Source organism: Henckelia pumila, chromosome 4, assembly GCF_033568475.1.
Source record: "Henckelia pumila isolate YLH828 chromosome 4, ASM3356847v2, whole genome shotgun sequence".
Taxonomy (NCBI): domain Eukaryota; kingdom Viridiplantae; phylum Streptophyta; class Magnoliopsida; order Lamiales; family Gesneriaceae; genus Henckelia; species Henckelia pumila.
In genome coordinates, this window is record NC_133123.1 from 10,679,248 (window position 1) to 10,704,304 (window position 25,057).

Consider the following 25,057-nt stretch of genomic DNA (forward strand, 5'->3'; position numbering starts at 1 on the left):
ACAAATTAAATTATTTGACATATAATCCTTTTTAAAGATTAAAAATATTTTAGTAATTGCAGAGTGAGCTCCGGCTAGTTGGAGCCAGACACTCCATATGAACAGATACTAAACTGGTAACAACTTGATCCGGTTATAACTTCAAACGAACTTATAATTCCATATAATCGATTTTCCATTTCGTTACATTCTAAAGTATCACTTACATAGTTACATATCTTAATAACATCAGAATAGCATAAATCACATAAAGTTATATGCAGATGTATTTTTACAACTGCAATATGAATTGCATTATTTGATGTACTTTTTTTCCAGTTGAATTATCAAAATGTATTGCCACATTTGAAACCAAGCATTCACCAGCACCATCACAAACATTATGTCTGCAGAGAGGACATACCCTGATGAAGCGAAGCAAAGCAAAATAATGAGCGATTGAGTTGTTTAAGGTAAACAGAGGAGCGTTTCTCCAGGTGTCCGCACGACCCTTCATTCATGTAGTCCAGGGATACCATATTCTCTTTCGGCGTCGTAAGTCCCATAATGAATCAAGCCTAACTTGCATAACGCGTAACACGCTTGCTGCACCATAAATTTATAAACAAGGTATCATAGTCATGAAGTGACAAAGGAATACCTATTAATTTCTTTGAACCATTATTGATACAAGGCACATGGTATTCACGACTCCATGGAAGAACTCTTAATCTGTCCCCATCTTCATAGTCAGCTAAACAAATGTAATTATTTGTCTGTCGAGTATGTTACCATGTATCAGACCTAGAAATTAAATTTGAATAATATATCTCATCAGCAATTTCACATGGCAAGTTTGTGGCCTATGATTTCTTTCCACTTTAGATCCATGGCAAGTTTGTGGCCTATGATTTCTTTCTCATTGGGATTAAGAAGCTGACTCCACTTTAACCCTGGAATTATCATAGCATCCACTTGTAACTACAAAAACAATATAACATTACCGAAAGACCATTGACATTCACACCACAAATGGCAACTCCCACTTCTGCATTATCTATATCTCTTTAATATGAAACAAATAAATAGAAAGAAATTTCAAAATATTTTAAAACTATTTTTCAGGCCATTATTATTATGTCACAGCTTGTGCGTTTCGCCTAGTAATCAAGCTAATGCTTTCTCTCACAAATATCAACATTTTAGTAAAACTTTGTTCTGTAAACTACTTCATACTGAAATTTTTGCAGCTTTTTCCAACAAAGAGATTGATCATTATTCCAGGCCACCTTAGATCAGAGCCATAGGCCCAAAACGAAAGAGAGCAAAAATGGCCAGAATGCAACACATTGCCTGAGACAAATAACTCTAAAATATGGGGCAAATTGGAAAAACATTAATATACTTAGGACTGAGATAGGCGGAGACAGGGGACATGAAGCGAATCATATGCTTTTTTTCCGAGATATCCCGCACTCTTAGGACTGAAGACGTGGAAGTCCCTGGCAGGCAGAGGAAAGGATTCCCGGTCTCCGGCGAAAGGCGATAACATCTATACTATTATATAAAAGATGAGCATGTTGGGTTTGAACCCTGTACAAAACTGAAACTGTTCGTATTGTGTCTTGACAGATATTACAAAATCGGACGAACTTTGAAGATGCATTTTAAACTTTTTGGAAATATGATGAACAAATCTGATATGCAGCAATATGTATCAATGTGTGTAACTCCTTTCCATTCAAACATATAGGATATAATTATAAAGATTGAAAAACCTTAAATGCAAAAGTGCATCACTTCAAATTGGACCCTTCACCAAAAGATGTCAAGTATAACCGCATCTTACAAACAACCATTCCGCTGCACGTTAACCTCCAATTTGAATTGGAATTACCGAACACATATTCAAAATTCAAATTCCAATTGACAATCTCAATTGGCCAATTGCCACAAAGAGACACGTGACAAACAACAAGAAATGCCACTTACTTTCCTTTTCTTTTCATTCCTTAATAAATATATATATATATATATATATATATATATATATTATAATACATATTATATAATATATATATATATATATAATATTTTTCTATTCAATTCTTTTAACTCGATAAAATCCAAACAATTATTCGTAAACACTTCATTAATTTCTCATTCACCCTAATTGGTAATCGAAAAAATAATATTATCACAAATAATTTATCGATTCTAAATAGGTACACAATCCAATTTTTTCAACAATCCTTCACATGAATGAAATTAATGCATGCATGAAATGCAAACACTTTACCGTGCCCTGATAGGGCTCGGCCCCCTGGGCTCTGTAATTAGGGCTTGAACCATTAATCACTTTTTTGTATCGATCAAACTTTCATTCAACTTTAGGCCTTGTATTGGGCCCGGGTCAGGCATTTACCCTGCCCAAATAGGGAACGACCCCATGGGCCTTAGCAAAAATTAAGATCTGAACTCAAACCCTTGCCCTTTGCCTTGACTGGGCTTTTCCAGCATGGGCTTCCCAAAATAGGCTTCGAGACACCTTTCCCAGAACATGGATTATTGGGTTCGGGTCGGATTATAACCCACATTTTAGGGACTTCACTATGAATAAAAAAACTCCCGTAACTATTCTGACCGATCAAGATGCAGCTATGGCAAAAACTTTATTGGAAAAATGGACTGAAACATACAATCGCTTGTGCATTTAGCACATGCAATATGCAGCTACACATCTTAGTTCTGTATTCGCAAAATTTAAAGAGTTCTCAAAAGATTTTAGTTCTTGCAAATATGACTTTGACGAGAAAAAGGACTCTTTAACAACATGGCAAAAACTGCTGAAAAAATATGATCCCAAACTAATCCATGACTTGAAAAGATGTTTAAAATTAAGGAAAAAAGGACGCTTGTATATGGAAAACAAACATTTGTACAGATATGACTACTATTCAGCGCAGCGAAAGTATGAATGGTGTTTTGAAAAAAATATGTAAATTATAAGACTGATTTGTTACAGTTTTTTCAACAATTTCGGAGATCGGTTGATGATCGTCGCTATGAAGAGTTAAAAGCCGATTTGGGGACAAACCACAGTACGCCTGTACTTTCCCTTCCAGTTGAAAATTTAAAGCATGCAGTGAGTGTTTACATCTATGAAACCATTTAGTTATTTCAAAATGAGTTGAGCAAAAATCATGATTCAAAGTTAGAAGTTGTCACTGAATCTGAAGTTATATCGCATTATAAAATCTCACCTTTTAGTAAAGAATTTTTGGTTGTGAAAAGGTAAAAATTAGGATGCGATACAAAGAACTATGTCGATTGCATCATCAACTTGTGACATGGGCTGCATTGACAGAAAAGACATATGAACTAACAAGAAATGTTATTATTAAGGCGACTGAGGAGGTGGATGTGAGTTTAGAAAATAAAGGAAACACTGAAGCAAACACCCAGTCTCAAAGTAAACTCTGAGGAACAAATATTGAAGAATGGTTACTGAGCAAAAAAACAAAAGAAGTAAAATAATAACAAAGAGAATCATTCATAAATGATACAGATATCAACCTTGTATTTTCTTTATTTTTTTAATAAACGGATTGTCTTTAACCCATCGCCACAACTGGCGGCTTTCTTTTAAAAAAAATCACCTTTATAGATTATTAATTATCTTGCATATATTCTCTCAAAAAAAAAAAATTTTATCTTGCATATATATCTTATGATAAGTATACATGCAGCGGTGAAACCAAGATATAGATTGATACTTACTTGAAAATAGAAGATGTCATATATTAGAACATTCGTAGTTGATGTGCTTTCTACGAGATATCCTGCACTATTAGGACTGAAGACGTGGAAGTCCCGGACAAACAGAGGAAAAGATTCCCTGTCCCTGACGAAGGGCGATAACATAAACCTAATTGCACCGTCATTCATTACAACCCCGCCACAAATAATGTCGGGGAACAATATAATCTAATTTAAAAATGGTAAATATTTATTCAAAATATTTGACCTTTCAACTAATTTATAGGTTAAATTACAGTTCCTAGGGTCAAATATTCAAGTAGGGTGTCCAGTAAATCATTTAAATAACCTATTTAACTAGGCTTTTTACCATGGTGGAGTGGATTATAACTTGGTATAAATGGGGATCGAAAAGTGGTTTTCCACTTGTTGACAATAACTAAGGTTTGTTTTGTTTTATTTATTGATTTCCAAAAAAATATTTGCTAAGATTTCAGTTTTCATTTTAAATATTATTTGTTTGGGTTTTTATACTTTTACCAAAACAGAAAAAAGAAATATTATTTTGTTGGATATTACTCAGGGTGGCTACGGATCATAAAATAATTGATAACATCTAGCTTAATAGTGTAATTTTTTGTGTAATAAATTTTTATTTCCTACTTTCTAGTACTATTATCCAAAAATTAAATTAAAATCTAATTTTCGAAATTTGGGGACTTCTATTTGGGGAAATATATCTCTGTTACATTATATCCTCAGAGAATAAAAAATAAAATATGCCAGAACTGTACAAATCATTTTTCTATATAAAATTCATATTAAAATGAAGGGAAAATTGTCAAATAATCAAAATGTTCTATACCAATTGATAAAATTAAGTATAATTTACGCTTCAGTTCTAAAAACATGGTCCAAACGATGTATAATAAATGCATGCGACAAGAAAAAATAAGAATCCAAATATTATATTGATATAATAAATTGCAATTTTCATGTAATTGTGATTTATTTAAATAATTTTGTTAAAATAGTTCGGCTTTTAATCATGATTAAGAAAGCCGTTGATTGTCTACTTATTTTAAATATGCTAATATATTATATCCTCGGAAAATAATAAATAAAATATGCCATAACTACTGTATTATTCATTTTTCTATATAATAATCATATTAATATTTAAAAAATCATCTATTATCAATTTTCTAGACAGAATTGTCAAATATAAATCATCCAGATGAAATCTGCTATAATTTTACGTTCCTTCATTTTCTACTTCTATTAAGTCATCATAATTATTAAACTATCTAATTTTCGTTTATAATAGTAAGGATGAAGTAGAGAATCCAATGAATATTGACTTTGTTGTTGCCAACAATACACCTAAATCTACAGATGGAGTTATATCATTTTGGTAGGTCATTGATGACTATTTGAATTCACAAGAAGCAACATGTGATGATCGTATGCAATCTCGTATCATATTGCATTTGCGTATATGTAGTATACAAGTTTATCAGATTAGACATGTCAAAATGGTCCGGTTATTATAACATTGAGGAAGAAAATATCTAAATTCTACCATGGTCAATGTACATATTAGAAACGCTTAGATAAATTACATCAGAAAAATAAGCGAACAAATACTAATAATAATGTGTTACATTAATTTTATTAACAAAACTTTTATTCAGATAAAAAATAGATATTATTTCATTTGGCGAAAATTACTATGATAAAAATAAATACAATCATTTAAATATTTACAAATGACATAAATTTAACGTAATCTAGCCATACTATTCAGCCACGTAATGAATACCTATGTGAAAGATCCAAAATTCACTTTGAAGGACCACACTTACAGTGAACCATTTCACTTGGTCTGAAACTCCGACAAGAGTTCGGTTTGGTCATAATGTTCTATCTGCTCTTGGATCCCGATTATTGTACCCCATGTAAGTAGGATATTCAGAACATTGAACTTATCGGGTTGGGATAACAATTGCGTCCAAATATGATTCAATGACAACTATAGTGGAGTTAGAATTCGACCAAGACCGGTCAAAATATGCCTCAATTTTTGTATTTTTTGGCTCGAGTCTAGGAGCCATCGTGAGTTGAGTTCTGGAACACCAAAAATTTTATTTGTAATGGATCTTCCGTCCGTTGTTCACTGAAAGAATTAATACTTTTCGTATTGACAAACAGATCGCAATTCTGAAATACTGTGGTGCCCACTCTAGAGATGGTGCCATAAATATTACATTCTCTAAAAAAGTGGCTGCCTCACATCATGCCATAAAAACTGTTGTGAGACAAAAACGTGCATTTGTAAAATGCACAATCCTAAGCTGCAATTTGGAGGGCAACCACGTTTGCTGAGCTGTCAATTGTTATTTGTTTAGCCACAAAAACATAGCAAAAAACAGCTAGTTGGTCACGTAAAAAAAAAGAAAGAGCGTCGAGAAAACTCTTACAACAGAGAATAAACTTAACAAAATTTTAAATCATACTCACAGAATTTGGAGTTGAGATGATCGCTCATTATGTTGGTCAACTCAGCTCTATCCTCTGCCAACACAATGTTGGTCATGTTATTCCAGATTACTACATTCTCTCTATAGACTCCGGACTCGACATGTATGTAATATAATTTGTCACTATAAGCGGGAGCAGCGACCAATGCTTCCACGACACTACTGTAAGCTGCAGGGACGGGCCTTGGAAACAGTGGTTCATACTACCTCTCAGTTGGCCAAAGTTCGGTTGAAAATCGTAGAAGTAAAGTGTAACACCCGGAAATTTTAATACGTAAATTCGCATGCATAATTAGGGTAAATTAATTTTAAAATAAGGGTTAATTGAATTTATGTGTTATTATGTGATTTATATGCATGATTTAAGTTATTTTAGCATTTAACCCAAAATTAGTGATTTTTGTGATTTATGGAAATTAATTGGTTTTGATCGCGTAGACGGGACCGTGGACGGACGAGATACCAAAATATTTAGCCAAAAATATTTTATGAGTTTTACGAGCCTTAAAATAATATTTTAAGGTATTTTGTCAAGAAAATTTTAGTATTTAATTATATATTTATTTAAGGGTTTATTTTTAGCAAAAATAAGTCATTTTATTGACTTTTATTAATATTTAAAAATTCCCAAAGTTATTATTTCGGGATTTTGGTTTAATATCAGATTTATTATTAATTTTATTAGTTTAAAAATTTATATTTTATGCCATATTATCTACCTAACTTATATTAATTAATATTCCTTTTTAATTCTATTTAATTTATTTAAAACCTAAACCTACCCTACCACTATATGATGGAGCCGATAACTCTTCTTCCACCCTCCTTCACGCCTCCATCATCTTCCTTGACAGAAAACTCCATAGCCGATCCAACCAAGCTCCACCTTTGAAGATTTTTGGTCCGTTCGTCGTCCCGGAGTCCCGTAAACGCATCGTTCGTTGTCAAATAATTATCAAGGCATGTTTAATACTTCCTTTCAACACCATATAAGCTATGTACACTTTCTTTCTGTCAGATTCATACGTTTTGCACTGATCTTTGTGATTTCATAAGAGATTGTTGGATGTTTTTTTTATGAAGAGCAACCTCACGTTTCCATGTTGTATGTCATTGTCTCACGTTTTTCTTGCCATGGGAGGGTCCAGCCGGTGGTCAGGCATGTAGGGGCTTGTGTGAGGGTCTCTAGGGTCTGGTAGGCTAAGTGGTTCGAACCAAGAAGGGGCAGAAACGAAGCTGGGCTAGCTGGAGTGGCTAGTGGCGCACAGTTTAGGGTTATGGGGAAGAGGGGCTCGGCTGGTCATGCTAGGGCATGAACCAGCCGAGCACCTGTTGGGTTCGAACCGGCAGGACCCTGGGAAGGTCCTGCCGGCGGCGGTCCGGCCAGTAGTGGCCGGACCGAGGCGGCAGCAGCTCCTGAAAGGCTGCTGCCCGAACTGCACGCGCAGCATGGGAAAGGAGAGGAGAGGGGATCGGGTAGGTGGGTTCTGGGTGGTTCCGGGTCGGGTCAGGGTAGTGGGTCGGGTCAGTAGGGTCTAGGGTCGGGTCAGGTAGGTCCGGGTCCGGGCTAGGTGGGCCGGGCTCGAGTATTTTAATTTTAAAATGTTTAATGGTTTAATTGGATTTTTGGGCCATTTAATTAGAAATAAAATTATTTGGGCTTCCAAATAATTTTATTTGGGCTTTTTAAATTATTTTTAAGTTAACCCAATAATTTTATGGGCCCGTGGGCCCATCGGAATTTTTGGGCTAGTCAGTGATTTTATTGGGTCAGTCTAGGAATTTTTATGAATTAAATTAGTTATTGGGCCTAAATATTTTTATTTAAGCCCAATAACATTTAAGTATTTTATTTTAGTAAAAATTATAATTTTTAAAATTAGTTATTTAATTATGGGCTTTAAGTTAGTTAACAGGCTTTAAGTCAGTTAAGGGGTTTAGTAGAGAGACCAGCAGTCTGGACCAACCCATGAAAATAAACTAAGTCCGGAATATATATTTAATTATTTTTATGCATGAAGTCTATTTTAAGTAAAAGTATATTTATTATTAAAATTAATTAAATATATTACGGACAATTTTAAGTGCATGCATACATGAAATATTTTATGATGTGTTTATGATTAAGAATTGAGCATGAAAAATATTTTTATGGAAATTGAAGTGATGTGACAGCATAGAAGTGGGTTCTACCACTGACACAGAGGTAGTTCTACTACCGGCATAGAAGTGGGTTTTACCACTGGCACAGAGGTAGTTTACTACCAGCATAGAGGTGGATTTATCCACCGCCATGTACGATGGTTCTTTAGACTGATCAGTCGGCACAGTTATTAGTCACATTCATGGATATGACCATACACAGTTTTTATGTTTATGACATGCTCAATTATGTTATGTATGATGAAGAAAGTTATGTTATGTTTATGATTTATGACTTAGCATTTATGTTATGAAAAATGTTTTCATGCATGGTCATGTACATGTATATGTATTAGTATCTACGTGATGCATTATTTTAACCTTGATATAAAGGATTAGACATGTTGAGCCCCTAGGCTCACTACGCTTATATGGTGCAGGTGAGTATGATGTAGCTCCTACCGGTGGCGAGGACGTATGAGCGAGCATGGCAGTGGCCCCGTGACCGTCTCGCTAGGATTTTTATTTATGCATGAGTTATATATTCAGGATATTTTTATGTTTTCAGTGGTTATGATTACTTATTGATTTTTCATTATTTTAGTAGACATAAGTTATAAATTTTTATTATAGACATTATTTTATCTATTGCATGACTCAAGATTTTATCAAATAAATGTTTATTATTTTATTAAGCGAGTTATTATTTGTAATATTATTTTTAAAGTTTATACATATATGTATGGGCGTATATGTATATAGTATAGTATAAAAAAAAAAAAAAGTTTTTCCGCATTTAGTAGTTCTAGGGCGTTTCAATTGGTATCAGAGCACGGTCCTCGGAGGGTGTCCATCTGCCACGTGAAGCTCAGAAATCCTGCTACTGGTCTGTAAGTTTTAAATGTTTTAATAAGATTTAGAAGGAGCATATGTATTAATTTTAAGTATTTCATGTTCAGTAAGACTTTTGAAACCCTTAGTTATGCATTGCGATTTACGTAAAGAAATATGTGGTGGTGCAGAATGCCTCCCAGACAGATTCCGTCGAATTTCGAGGACGAAATTCAATTTAAGGGGGGAGAATTGTAACACCCGGAAATTTTAATACGTAAATTCGCATGCATAATTAGGGTAAATTAATTTTAAAATAAGGGTTAATTGAATTTATGTGTTATTATGTGATTTATATGCATGATTTAAGTTATTTTAGCATTTAACCCAAAATTAGTGATTTTTGTGATTTATGGAAATTAATTGGTTTTGATCGCGTAGACGGGACCGTGGACGGACGAGATACCAAAATATTTAGCCAAAAATATTTTATGAGTTTTACGAGCCTTAAAATAATATTTTAAGGTATTTTGTCAAGAAAATTTTAGTATTTAATTATATATTTATTTAAGGGTTTATTTTTAGCAAAAATAAGTCATTTTATTGACTTTTATTAATATTTAAAAATTCCCAAAGTTATTATTTCGGGATTTTGGTTTAATATCAGATTTATTATTAATTTTATTAGTTTAAAAATTTATATTTTATGCCATATTATCTACCTAACTATATTATATTAATTAATATTCCTTTTTAATTCTATTTAATTTATTTAAAACCTAAACCTACCCTACCACTATATGATGGAGCCGATAACTCTTCTTCCACCCTCCTTCACGCCTCCATCATCTTCCTTGACAGAAAACTCCATAGCCGATCCAACCAAGCTCCACCTTTGAAGATTTTTGGTCCGTTCGTCGTCCCGGAGTCCCGTAAACGCATCGTTCGTTGTCAAATAATTATCAAGGCATGTTTAATACTTCCTTTCAACACCATATAAGCTATGTACACTTTCTTTCTGTCAGATTCATACGTTTTGCACTGATCTTTGTGATTTCATAAGAGATTGTTGGATGTTTTTTTTATGAAGAGCAACCTCACGTTTCCATGTTGTATGTCATTGTCTCACGTTTTTCTTGCCATGGGAGGGTCCAGCCGGTGGTCAGGCATGTAGGGGCTTGTGTGAGGGTCTCTAGGGTCTGGTAGGCTAAGTGGTTCGAACCAAGAAGGGGCAGAAACGAAGCTGGGCTAGCTGGAGTGGCTAGTGGCGCACAGTTTAGGGTTATGGGGAAGAGGGGCTCGGCTGGTCATGCTAGGGCATGAACCAGCCGAGCACCTGTTGGGTTCGAACCGGCAGGACCCTGGGAAGGTCCTGCCGGCGGCGGTCCGGCCAGTAGTGGCCGGACCGAGGCGGCAGCAGCTCCTGAAAGGCTGCTGCCCGAACTGCACGCGCAGCATGGGAAAGGAGAGGAGAGGGGATCGGGTAGGTGGGTTCTGGGTGGTTCCGGGTCGGGTCAGGGTAGTGGGTCGGGTCAGTAGGGTCTAGGGTCGGGTCAGGTAGGTCCGGGTCCGGGCTAGGTGGGCCGGGCTCGAGTATTTTAATTTTAAAATGTTTAATGGTTTAATTGGATTTTTGGGCCATTTAATTAGAAATAAAATTATTTGGGCTTCCAAATAATTTTATTTGGGCTTTTAAATTATTTTTAAGTTAACCCAATAATTTTATGGGCCCGTGGGCCCATCGGAATTTTTGGGCTAGTCAGTGATTTTATTGGGTCAGTCTAGGAATTTTTATGAATTAAATTAGTTATTGGGCCTAAATATTTTTATTTAAGCCCAATAACATTTAAGTATTTTATTTTAGTAAAAATTATAATTTTTAAAATTAGTTATTTAATTATGGGCTTTAAGTTAGTTAACAGGCTTTAAGTCAGTTAAGGGGTTTAGTAGAGAGACCAGCAGTCTGGACCAACCCATGAAAATAAACTAAGTCCGGAATATATATTTAATTATTTTTATGCATGAAGTCTATTTTAAGTAAAAGTATATTTATTATTAAAATTAATTAAATATATATTACGGACATATTTTAAGTGCATGCATACATGAAATATTTTATGATGTGTTTATGATTAAGAATTGAGCATGAAAAATATTTTTATGGAAATTGAAGTGATGTGACAGCATAGAAGTGGGTTCTACCACTGACACAGAGGTAGTTCTACTACCGGCATAGAAGTGGGTTTTACCACTGGCACAGAGGTAGTTTACTACCAGCATAGAGGTGGATTTATCCACCGCCATGTACGATGGTTCTTTAGACTGATCAGTCGGCACAGTTATTAGTCACATTCATGGATATGACCATACACAGTTTTTATGTTTATGACATGCTCAATTATGTTATGTATGATGAAGAAAGTTATGTTATGTTTATGATTTATGACTTAGCATTTATGTTATGAAAAATGTTTTCATGCATGGTCATGTACATGTATATGTATTAGTATCTACGTGATGCATTATTTTAACCTTGATATAAAGGATTAGACATGTTGAGCCCCTAGGCTCACTACGCTTATATGGTGCAGGTGAGTATGATGTAGCTCCTACCGGTGGCGAGGACGTATGAGCGAGCATGGCAGTGGCCCCGTGACCGTCTCGCTAGGATTTTTATTTATGCATGAGTTATATATTCAGGATATTTTTATGTTTTCAGTGGTTATGATTACTTATTGATTTTAAATTATTTTAGTAGACATAAGTTATAAATTTTTATTATAGACATTATTTTATCTATTGCATGACTCAAGATTTTATCAAATAAATGTTTATTATTTTATTAAGCGAGTTATTATTTGTAATATTATTTTTAAAGTTTATACATATATGTATGGGCGTATATGTATATAGTATAGTATAAAAAAAAAAAAAAAGTTTTTCCGCATTTAGTAGTTCTAGGGCGTTTCATAAAGTATAATGCAAGGCAATTTTGTCAATACAATTAACAATGTAAAGAAGATTGTCCTCATTATCCCTCTGCACGTAAATAATGAAAAAAAGTTCTTATAAAGATAAAAATAAATTTTTTAGTATAACTTAAAAATTAGATAAATGATAAAGCAAATAGATTCAGATTTAGTTCAAAATATCGAATTAATGAACAAAATCTGAAACTATCTTTAATTATTTATCTAATTTTCAAATTATAACTAAAAATTTATTTCTATCTTCGTAAGAACTTTTTTTTGTTCTTTCCGTGCAAAGGGCTAATGAAGACAATCTTCTTTACATTGTTAATTGTATTGTCAAGTTTGTCTTTCATTATACTTTACTTTCTTCTACGATTTTCAACCGAACCTTGGCCTATTGAGAGGCGGTATGAACTACTGTTTCCAAGACTCGTCCCGGAGCTTAGAGTAGTGTCATGGAAGCATTTGCCCCTGCTCCCGTTTATAGTGACAAGTTATATTACATACATGTCGAGGTCGGAGTCTACAGAGAGAATGTAGTCATTTGGAATAACATGACCAACATTATGTTGGTAGAAGATGGAGCAAAGTTGACTAACAAGACGAGCATCATCTCAACTCCAAATTTTGGAAGTATAATTTAAAATTTTCATAAGAAACATTTCCTCTAATGTAAGTTTTTTCAACGCTTTTTTTTTTTCTTTTACGTGTGACCAACTAGTTATTTTTTGCTATGGTTTTGTAGCAAAAGACATAATAATCGATAGCTCAGCAAACGTGGTTGTCCTCCAAATTGCAACTTAGGATTATGCATTTTACAAATGCACGTGGGGCATACAAATCTTTAGAGAATGTAATATTTATGGCACCATATCAATAGGAGACACCACAATATTTCAGAGTTACAATTTGTTTGTCGATACAAAAAATATTACAAATTTCAGTGATAAAGGGACAGAAGATCCATTATAAATAAATTTCTGTGTTCCAGAACTCAACCTTCACGATGGGTTCTGGATTTGAGCCAAAAAAACACAAAAATTGAGGCATATATTGACCGGCCTTGGATGAATTCCAACCACTCCACTATAGTTGTCATTGAATCATATTTGGATGCAATTGTCAGCTAATCGGGTAAGTTTAATGTCCCGAATATCCTACTAACCTACATGGAGAACAATAATTAGGGTCCATGAGCAGATAAGACATTACGACCAAACTGGACACTTCTCGGAGTTTCAGACCAAATGAAACGATTCACTGTAAGTGAGGACCTTCAAAGTGAATCTTGGATCCCTCACATAGATATTCCTTACGTGGCTGGATTGTATGGTTAAAATATATTAAATTTATGTCATTTGTAAATATTTAAATGAGTCTATTTATTCTTATCATAATAAACCTCGCCAAACGAAATAATTTTCATTTATTACATGAATAAAAATTTTGTTAATAAAATTAAAGTTCCACATTATTATTGTTTGTTTGCTTATTTTCCTGATGTAATTTATCTGAATGTTTCTCTTATGTACATTTGACCGTGGTAGAATTTAGATATTTTCCATCTCAATGTTACAAAAACCAGACCATTTTGACAAATCTAATCGGATAAACAACTTGTATGCTACATATACGCAAATGCAACATGTTACAAGATTGCAGACGATCATTCCCATGTTGCTTCTTGTAAATTCAAATAGTCCTCAATGACAGTCACGTAATAAATACCTATGTGAAAGATCAAAAATTCACCTTGAAGGACATCACTTACAGTGAACCGTTTCACTTGGTTTGAAACTCCGACAAACGTTCGGTTTGGTCGTAATGTTCTATCTGCTCCTGGATCCCGATTATTGTACCTCATGTTTGTAGGATATTCAGAACATTGAACTTATCGGGTTGGGCTAACAATTGCGTTCAAATATGATTCAATGACAACTATAGTGGAGTTAGAATTCGACCAAGGCCGGCCAAAATATGCCTCAATTTTTGTATTTTTTGGCTCGAGTCCAGGAACCATCGTGAAGGTTGAGTTCTGGAACACCATAGAATTTATTTGTAATGGATCTTCCGTCCGTTGTTCACTGAAAGAAATAATACTTTTTGTATTGACAAACAGGTCGCAACTCTGAAATACTATGGTGCCCACTCTAGAGATGGTGCCATAAATATTACATTATCTAAAAAATTGGCTGCCCCACATCATGTCCAAAAAACTCTTGTGTAACAAAAAACGTGAATTTGTAAAATGCACAATCGTAAGCTGCAATTTGGAGGGCAACCACGTTTGCTGAGCTGTCAATTGTTCTGTGTTTAGCCACAAAAACGTAGCAAAAAACAGCTAGCTGATCACATAAAAGAAAAGAAAGAGCGTTGAGAAAAACATACAATAAAGAATATTTCTTAACAAAATTTTAAATTATACTCACAGAATTTGGAGTTGAGATGATCGCTCATTATGTTGGTCAACTCAGCTCTATCCTCCGCCAACACAATGTTTGTCATGTTATTCCAGATGACTACATTCTCTCTATAGACTTCGAACTCGACATGTATGTAATATAACTTGTCACTATAAGTGGGAGTAGCGACCAATGCTTCCACGACACTACTGTAAGCTGCGGGACGAGTCTTGAAAACAGTAGTTCATACTACCTCTCAGTTGGCCAAAGTTCGGTTGAAAATCGTAGAAGAAAGTAAAGTATAATGCAAGGCAAATTTGCCAATACAATTAACAATGTAAAGAAGATTGTCCTCATTATCCCTCTGCACGTAAAGAATGAAAAAAAAGTTCTTATGAAGATAAAAATAAATTTTTTAGTATAACTTAAAAATTAGATAAATGATAAAGCAAATAGATTCAAATTTAGTTCAAAATATCGAATTAATGAACAAAATCTGAAATTATTTCTTTAATTATTTATCTAATTTTCAAATTATAACTAAAAATTTATTTTTATCTTCGTAAGAACTTCTTTTTGTTCTTTCCATGCAAAGAGGTAATGAGGACAATCTTCTTTACATTGTTAATTGTATTGGCAAGTTTGCCTTCCATTATACTTTACTATCTTCTACAATTTTCAACCGAACCTTGGCCAATTGAGAGGCAGTATGAACTACTGTTTCCAAGACTCGTCCCGGAGCTTACAGTAGTGTCATGGAAGCATTTGTCTCTGCTCCCGTTTATAGTGACAAGTTATATTACATACATGTCGAGGTCGAAATCTACAGAGAGAATGTAGTCATTTGGAATAACATGACCAACATTATGTTGGTAGAAGATGGAGCCAAGTTGACTAACAAGACGAGCATCATCTCAACTCCAAATTTTGGAAGTATAATTTAAAATTTTCATAAGAAACATTTCCTCTAACGTAAGTTTTTTCAACGCTTTTTCTTTTCTTTTACGTGTGACCAACTAGTTATTTTTTGTTATGGTTTTGTAGCTAAAGACATAACAATCGATAGCTCAGCAAACGTGGTTGCCCTCCAAATTGCAACTTAGGATTATGCATTTTACAAATGCACGTTTCTATCTCACAAGAGTTCTTTGGACATCATGTGGGGAATACAATTCTTTAGAGAATGCAATATTTATGACACCATCTCAGGAGGAGGCACCACAGTATTTCAGAGTTGCGATTTGTTTGTCGATACAAAAAATATTATGAATTTCAGTGAGTAAGGGACAGAAGATCCATTACAAATAAATTTCTTTGTGTTCCAAAACTCAACCTTCACGATGGGTTCTGAATTTGAGCCAAAAAAACACAAAAATTGAGGCATATATTGATCGGCCTTGGATGAATTCCAACCACTCCACTATAGTTGTCATTGAATCATATTTGGATGCAATTGTCAGCTAATCGGGTAAGTTCAATGTCCCGAATATCCTACTAACCTACATGGAGAACAATAATTAGGGTCCAGGAGCAGATAAGACATTACGACCAAACTGGACACTTCTCGGAGTTTCAGACCAAATGAAACGATTCACTGTAAGTGAGGACCTTCAAAGTGAATCCTGGATCCCTCACATAGATATTTCTTACGTGGCTGAATTGAATGGTTAGATTATATTAAATTTATGTCATTTGTAAATATTTAAATGAGTCTATTTATTTTTATCATAATAAACCTCGCTAAATGAAATAATGTTCATTTATTACATGAATAAAAGTTTTGTTAATAAAATTAAAGTTCCACATTATTATTGTTGGTTTGCTTATTTTCCTGATGTAATTTATCTGAATGTTTCTCTTATGTACATTTGACCGTGGTAGAATTTAGATATATTCCACCTCAATGTTACAAAAACCGGACCATTTTAACAGATCTAATCGGATAAACAACTTGTATGCTACATATACGTAAATGAAACATGTTACGAGATTGCAGACGATCATTCCCATGTTGCTTCTTGTAAATTCAAATAGTCCTCAATGACAGCCACGTAATGAATACCTATGTGAAAGATCCAAAATTCACCTTGAAGGACCTCACTTACACTGAACCGTTTCACTTAGTCTGAAACTCCGACAAGTGTTCGGTTTGGTCGTAATGTTCTATATGCTCCTGGATCCCGATTATTGTACCCCATTTAAGTAGGATATTCAGACATTGGACTTATCGAGTTGGGCTAACAATTGCGTTCAAATATGATTCAATGACAACTATAATGGAGTTAGAATTCGTCCAAGGCCGGCCAAAATATGCCTCAATTTTTGTATTTTTTGGCTCGAGTCCAGGAGCCATCGTGAAGATTGATTTCTGGAACACCAAAGAATTTATTTGTAATGGATCTTCCGTCCGTTATACACTGAAAGAAATAATAATTTTTGTATTGACAAACAGATCGCAACTCTGAAATACTGTGGTGCCCACTCTAGAGATGGTGCCATAAATATTACATTCTATAAAAAATTGGCTGGCCAACATCATGTCCAAAAAACTCTTGTGAGACAAAAACGTGCATTTGTAAAATGCACAATCGTAAGATCCAATTTGGAGGGCAACCACGTTTGCTGAGCTATCAATTGTTATGTGTTTAGCCACAAAAACATAGCAAAAAACAGCTAGCTGGTCACGTAAAAAAAAAAAAGAATGAGCGTTGAGAAAAAACTTACAATAGAGAATATTTCTTAACAAAATTTTAAATTATACTCACAGAATTGAGTTGAGATGATCGCTCATTATGTTGGTCAACTCAGCTCTATCCTCTGCCAACACAATGTTGGTCATGTTATTCCAAATGACTACATTCTTTCTATAGACTCCGGTCTCGACATGTATGAAATATAACTTGTCACTATAAGCGGAAGCAGCGACCAATGCTTCCACGACACTACTGTAAGCTGCGGGATGAGTCTTGGAAACAGTAATTCATATTACCTCTCAGTTGGCCAAAGTTCGGTTGAAAATCGTAGAAGAGAGTAAAGTATAATGAAAGACAAATTTTCCAATACAATTAACAATGTAAAGAAGATTGTACTCATTATCCCTCTGCACGTAAAGAATGAAAAAAAGTTTTTATGAAGATAAAAATAATTTTTTTAGTATAACTTAAAATTAGATAAATGATAAAGCAAATAGATTCAGATTTAGTTCAAAATATCGAATTAATGAACAAAATCTGAAACTATTTCTTTAATTATTTATCTAATTTTCAAATTATAACTAAAAATTTATTTCTATCTTCGTAAGAACTATTTTTTGTTCTTTCCGTGCAAAGAGGTAATGAGGACAATCTTCTTTACATTGTTAATTGTATTGGCAAGTTTGTGTTTCATTATATTTTACTTTTTTCTACGATTTTCAACCGAACCTTGGCCAATTGAGAGGCTGTATGAACTACTGTTTTCAAGACTTGTCCCGGAGCTTATAGTAGTGTCATGAAAGCATTTGCCCCTGCTCCCGTTTATAGTGACAAGTTATAATACATACATGTAGAGGCCGGAGTTTACAGAGAGAATGTAGTCATTTGGAATAACATGACCAACATTTTGTTGGTAGAAGATGGAGCCAAATTGACTACAAGGCGAGCATCATCTCAACTCCAAATTTTGGAAGTATAATTTAAAATTTTCATAAGAAACATTTCCTCTAATGTAAGTTTTTTCAAAGCTTTTTCTTTTCTTTTACGTGTGACCAACTAGTTATTTTTTGTTATGATTTTGTAGCTAAAGACATAATAATCGATAGCTCAGCAAACGTGGTTGTCCTCCAAATTGCAACTTAGGATTATGCATTTTACAAATGCACTTTTCTATCTCACAAGAGTTCTTTGAACATCATGTAGGGCATACAATTCTTTAGAGATTGTAATATTTATGGCATCAGGAGGAGGCACCACAATATTTAAGAGTTGCGATTTGTTTGTCGATACAAAAAAATATTACAAATTTCAGTGATTAAGGGACATAAGATCCATTACAAATAAATTTCTTTGTGTTCCAAAACTCATCATTCACGATGGGTTCTGGATTTGAGCCAAGAAACACAAAAATTGAGGCATATATTGACCGGCCTTGGATGAATTCCAACCACTCCACTATAGTTGTCATTGAATCATATTTGGATGCAATTATCAGCTAATCGGGTAAGTTCAATGTCCCGAATATCCAACTAACCTACATGGAGAACAATAATTAGGGTCAAGAGCAGATAAGACATTACGACCAAACTGGACACTTCTCGGAGTTTCAGACCAAATGAAACGATTCATTGTAAGTGAGGACCTTCAAAGTGAATCTTGGATCTCTCACATAGATATTCCTTACGTGGTTGGATTGTATGGTTAAAATATATTAAATTTATGTCATTTGTAAATATTTAAATTAGTCTATTTATTCTTATCATAATAAACCTCGCCAAATGAAATAATGTTCATTTATTACATGAATAAAAGTTTTGTTAATAAAATTAAAGTTACACATTATTATTGTTTGTTTTCTTATTTTCCTGATGTAATTTATCTGAGTATTTCTCTTATGCACATTTGGCCGTGGTAGAATTTAGATATTTTCCTCCTCAATGTTACAAAAACCGGACCATTTTGACAAATCTAATCGGATAAACAACTTGTATGCTACATATACGCAAATGCAACATGTTACGAGATTGCAGACGATCATTCCCATGTTGCTTCTTGTAAATTCAAATAGTCCTCAATGACAACCACGTAATGAATACCTATGTGAAAGATCCAAAATTCACCTTGAAGGACCTCACTTACTGTGAACCGTTTCACTTGGTCTGAAGCTCCGACAAGTGTCCGGTTTGGTCGTAATGTTCTATCTGCTCCTGGATCCCGATTATTGTACAACATGTAAGTAGGATATTCAGAACATTGAACTTATCGGATTGTGCTAACAATTGCGTTTTAATATGATTCAATGACAACTATAGTGGAGTTAGAATTCGACCAAGGCCGGCCAAAATTCGAAAACCACCTTCACATCATAACATGACATGAGCACTCAATAATACAAATTGTTTTTGCTTGGGAGCGGACACTTATTCGATCCCCATTTATAATCCATCATTGTTTAAAACCTAGTTAAATAGGTTATCATGAAAAAAGCCTAGTTAAATAGGTAGTAAAATGATTTATTGGACACCCTACTTGAATAATCGACCCTAGCATACCGTAATTTAACCTATAAGTTAGTTGAAAGGTCAAATATTCTAATGGAGTGTTTGCAATAGATTGTGCTTTTGTAGAAGTGATTAATTTATAGATTATAAAAAAGTTAAGAAAAATAAAAAATTGGTAGTGTTTGGAAACAAATGTGAAAATCTAAAAATCAATGTTGGGTAGTGTTTGATAAATAAGTGATTAAAGTGATTTTAACAATGACCTTCTAATTAGAATCACTTTTGGAGAATCATAATCACCACATGACTAGCTTTTGAATTTCAATTAAGTTAAGCATAAGCTAACACATAATCTAGGTTTAAAAAACACACAAAAATAATTTTTTAAGCCAAAAGCTAACAATCATTTTTTTTTAGTGGTTGCAAACACTCCCTAAATAAATATTTATCATTTTTAAATTAGATTATATTTAGATTGTATTGTTCCTCGCCATTACTTGTGGCGAGACTGTAATAAACTACAACGCAATTAGGTTTAAGTTATCGCCCTTACCTGGAGACTTGGGATCCTTTCCTCTGCCTGTCGGGGACTTCCACGTCACCAGTCCTAAGAGTGCGGGATATTTCGGAAAAAGCATATGATTCGCTTCCTGTCCCGTCTCCGCCCATCTCATTCCCAAGTATATTAATGTTTTTCCAATTTTCCCCATATTTTCATAGTTATTTGTCTCGGACAATATGTTGTATTCTGGCCATTTTTTTTGTCTTTCGTTTTGGCTCTGATGTAAGGTGATCTGGAATAATGATCAATCTCTTTGTTGGAAAAAGTTGCAATAATTTCAGTATGAAGCTGTAGTTTGCTTTAATATACATAATAAAATTGATTTAAGAATTTAAAATCTGCTTAGCTTGCATTTAGTTGGGGTGATTAACATTTGTCAAAAGACCATTAATCCTAATTCATCCCATGCTTACTTAAAAAAATTACAAGGTAGTGTTTGGGAGAGTTTTTAAGAAGCATTTCTCAGCTTCATGTTAATAAAATTTCACAAAATTTCAAAATTTTGTTAATGAAAAGCTTAGAAGTGCTTCTTAGAAGCTCTCCCAAACACTACCTAGTCCTCAATTTCATTAAGAATAGATAATCTATGACTTGTATAAATAAATAAAAAAAAGAACTCTCAATATACCCTTCTTTTGAAATCTTTCTATCATATTTAAAGGACAAAACTGTAATTTTTTGTTTAATTACAATTCTAATCACAATCTTAATCAGTCATACTAAAAAAATTATTATTTATCAACAACATTTTTTTTCATATCTAATTAGTTTCATAAACATATTATAAATCATATCTTCACAATTCTATCACATAAATAAACGCAAATAATCTTACTGTATAACATACTCTATATGAATTTTTCAACATGCTAAAATTACAAGCTCTTGAGCACAAATTTGTTGGTCTGAAGGCCCATTAACATCTTATTGGCCCATGATTTGTGGCTTTGGACTACGATTTTATTTTCAATCATGGACCATAACTGAAATAATCTCCAAATGTAATTAAAATAGAGGACTTGGGCCACATTTTCTGGTTGATGAAATAAGAAACGACCCATGTGAAACCAAGTTATAACATGTAAATTAATTATAAATTCTCCTACATATAGAAAACTTGATTATATAATCTAAACTTTTAAATCTTAATAGTTTAATTATCTCACAAAGTAATACTAGTAATTCAAAACGGAATTGAATTCGTAACCAAGAGGTTGAATTCCGGTTTCAAATCAGTTTATATGATGAATATTATTTAATTATTAAAAACAGTTAATATCACTTATTTATTTTTATAATATGGATGTACAATGATTTTTTTTCTCTCTATTAATTCAAGGATTAATATGTTGATTTATTTCCAACACCCGTTAAAATCAAATATTTCTTTAATTTCGTTTATAAATCCGATATTTTCTAATACATAGCTTTAAACACATTATTAAACTATTGGTCTTAATTATTTTAATTGTGTACTTTAAAATAATGATTACGAAATCTTGCCAATTAATTAGAGAATTAACATTGGTCCTTACAGCGATCGAATCATATCGCTTGGGCGGCTGCTGCTGGTGGTTAACCATTACGACCAGCTATCACTTCTAATAAAGTGACGAGCGCGGTTCTGCACATTACTTACATAAAACATTGTGAAAAAATTGTTGTGAAATCAATATTCTTATTTTAGCTAAACCTTATGGTTTCAAATACATTTTTTTTGCAACCAATATTTTTTGTTTAAATTTACAAATTAATTTAATTATTTTTTATTTCCTCATTATGTGCATTTTTTTTTTTCATAATCATGATAGCCCAGCGGCCAGATCAATCTACATATACTTTTAACTTGCCAAATCAACATTCTAATTGACATGACAATTGACATCTGTCTCAATTTATGTTTATACAGTTAATTATGTGATTTTATGCTTTTGAAATGGAAGGACGGTATCGGTAGTGGCTCAAAATTTAGCAAAGTTTTAAAGGCAGAGAGTCAGAATTAACAAAAAGAACAAGTAATGAAGTTCACATTTGGCAATAAATTACAAAATCTAGGAGTTTTAAGGAACCACTACACCTGATATTGTTAATTACATAGTTATTAAAAGCGCTCGTCTCGATGCACCTAGGCAACAACGCAACCAAGCGCACCCATTGCGCCTGCAGGTACCGACCCAGGGGCATGTATTGTAACAGGCGTGCCTGTGCAGAGTCGCACAGCAAGAGAGAAGCGAGCGCTTCACTCCTGCTGTACGCAATTTATATTTTTAATAAAAAAAAGTGATGCTACATGTACATAGAGAGTTACACGTTGGATTACACGTTGCACTTGAAATTACATAAATATCTTTAATGAATTTTGGAAAGATTTTTTCCAAATCAATTGGAAGGATAATTTTGTAATTTCATGTGTATTGTGTAACCCAATGTGTAGCCTTCCATGTACATGTAACATTACCCATAAAAAAAAATCCTAGTCCAACCATGTTTTAAGCCCAATAACTAAAGACCACTTTTATTATTTAATAATAAAAAACCCTGCATGCATGTTAATGTCACAACAGTCTCGTCATCTCCCTCAATCTTTCTGCTTCCAATTCTAGTTTCACAACTTTCTGAAAATCAAAAAGCAGAGAAGACTAAGCCCAAAACAACTTTTGTTTCCTAATTTATATCGATTCAAATCAGGTAACTGTAGAAGGCAGCCGGTAGCCCTTTTCTTTTTCGTTTTTCCTATTCCTCTTGGTTATTGATTCCAGTTTTTTCAATTCATATCATCTCATTACCATTCACCTTTGCCTTTATCTCCTCTAAAGTTCTTCTTGCCGAATAATGTGGACTTCAAAAACAGAAAATATTCAAAAAGATCCAGCATGGAATTATGCAACCTTAGTACTTATGAGTTACTACTGTGTTTTAGATTATTGATGTTTGTGCTATTCAAGTTTTTCTTTAGTCAAGCACTTATCATTTACTCTAAGCTGTATATTAGTTAATGTTTTCTAATGTTTGATATATTTGTGAATTATATTTAATTTATGTAAAATTATAGTATAAATAACTACATATATGGGGACTTATAAAATTTATGACTAATGAAGTGTGCGCTTCGCCTTTCGCGTTTAGCTCCAGGACACTCTAGCGATTTTGTGCGCCTTGCGCCCTAAATAACTATAGTTAATTACAAGCATTATCTACTTCTCCAAGATTCTAGTAAAGTCTCATTTGCTACAAAGCCAGCAAAAGTAACCAAAAATCTTATCTTTCTAAAATCATTATTTCTGTGTTTGAATTACAGAAGCTTGCTATGATTGTAAAATTCATAGCTTTCATACTTGATGTGAAAGCATGACACTTTCATAGCAAAATGGCCCTAATAAATTCAAAATCCTCATCATACGCAAATTGTGATACAAGACTCACCATTGTAATGCTGTTAATAACGACCTTGCATGCATTGTGATCAAAGTTTAGTGAGCAGCAAGTGAAGAACTTGTAACTAAAACAAAACCATTAAGTTCAACATAACCTTAAAGCACAAACGATTCTCTGTCATGCATATTCACCAAACAAATTAATGGCCAACAGTACTTCCACCTCATTCACATCAAACTCAAAACACATACTTAATTAGCCTATTCACCATTCATTCATGCCACGCAAAGGAGAGAAGAGTGAAAATGACGTGCAGTTATTGCATGTGATGTGACTTGCAGGAGCAGGAGTAGTAGGACCCCATTTCTCCAGGAAGAAAAATGAAAACAAAACAAAATCTAAAAAAATACAGTCTGAACGTAGATCAGTACTGTAGAAGCAAACAAGAAGAAGAAACCCGGACGAAGTTTATATAATCAGTGTGCAGATCTAAAAAAATAAATAGATAGGTAAAAAAAAAAAAAACAGAGAAGAAGCAACCTGTTACCCGTATGAAGTTTCCGAGTCCCGAATAGAAGGCAGACGACACGCAGATCTGAAAAAATAGACCACGTTTTACAACGCATGCAACAAAAACAGAGAAGAAGGAAACGGTTAGCCGTAAGAAGTTTCCGAGTCCCAAACAGAAGGACAACGTACCGTACACAGCCTACGCGCAAGGAGAAAGCCAACATATGATCCGCAGCAAAATCCAGAAGCCTTCGATTCTGCCAATTAAAAGAATCGATTCCACAAAAGGAACACTTCCGATCAGCTGAAAAGAGGCACATTCGCGACAAAATCGCATATGGGTTGGAGAAGGAGGAGAAGCTACGTAACAAGGGTTGGTAAAATCTTGGAAGTCCATGAAGCCCAGAGAGCTCTTCTCAGCGGATATGTCGAACAAGGCGCTGTTAATTAATGGCAGAGAAAAGCTCGTCTCACATGGCGGACGACTCATCCGAAAATGCTGCGTTTCGGAGCGAATCCTCTGCTTTGATTTCAGCCTCTAATTCCTTCTTCACTTGCTGCTCACTAAACTTTGAAGCATGGATTCTTTGTTTGTTTGAAAGAGAGAGAGAGAGATTGGAGTTTGTTTGGGGTTTTCTTTGTTTGTTTGAGAGAGAGAGAGAGATAGATTGATTGGAGTTTGTTTGGGATTCACGTGAATGAAGACTGCATTAATGTTTTTTTATTTTTTATTTTTTAAAATCCACTTCCCATTAATTTTAGATTCGAACTCCACTTCCTTTTTTTTCTTG

The 25,057-nt window shown here is 33.8% G+C and overlaps 2 long non-coding RNA genes across 2 annotated transcripts; one reads left to right on the top strand and one right to left on the bottom strand.

The window, feature by feature from the left end:
- Window positions 1-163: 163 nt before the first annotated feature.
- Window positions 164-25,057, bottom strand: LOC140863613 (uncharacterized). The gene is made up of 3 exons (XR_012143994.1): window positions 24,456-25,057; window positions 24,297-24,351; window positions 164-585 (listed from the first exon to the last, which is right to left on the bottom strand). It is a non-coding gene; the product is annotated as an uncharacterized lncRNA (long non-coding RNA).
- Window positions 7,084-9,111, top strand: LOC140867391 (uncharacterized). The gene is made up of 2 exons (XR_012145133.1): window positions 7,084-7,238; window positions 8,861-9,111. It is a non-coding gene; the product is annotated as an uncharacterized lncRNA (long non-coding RNA).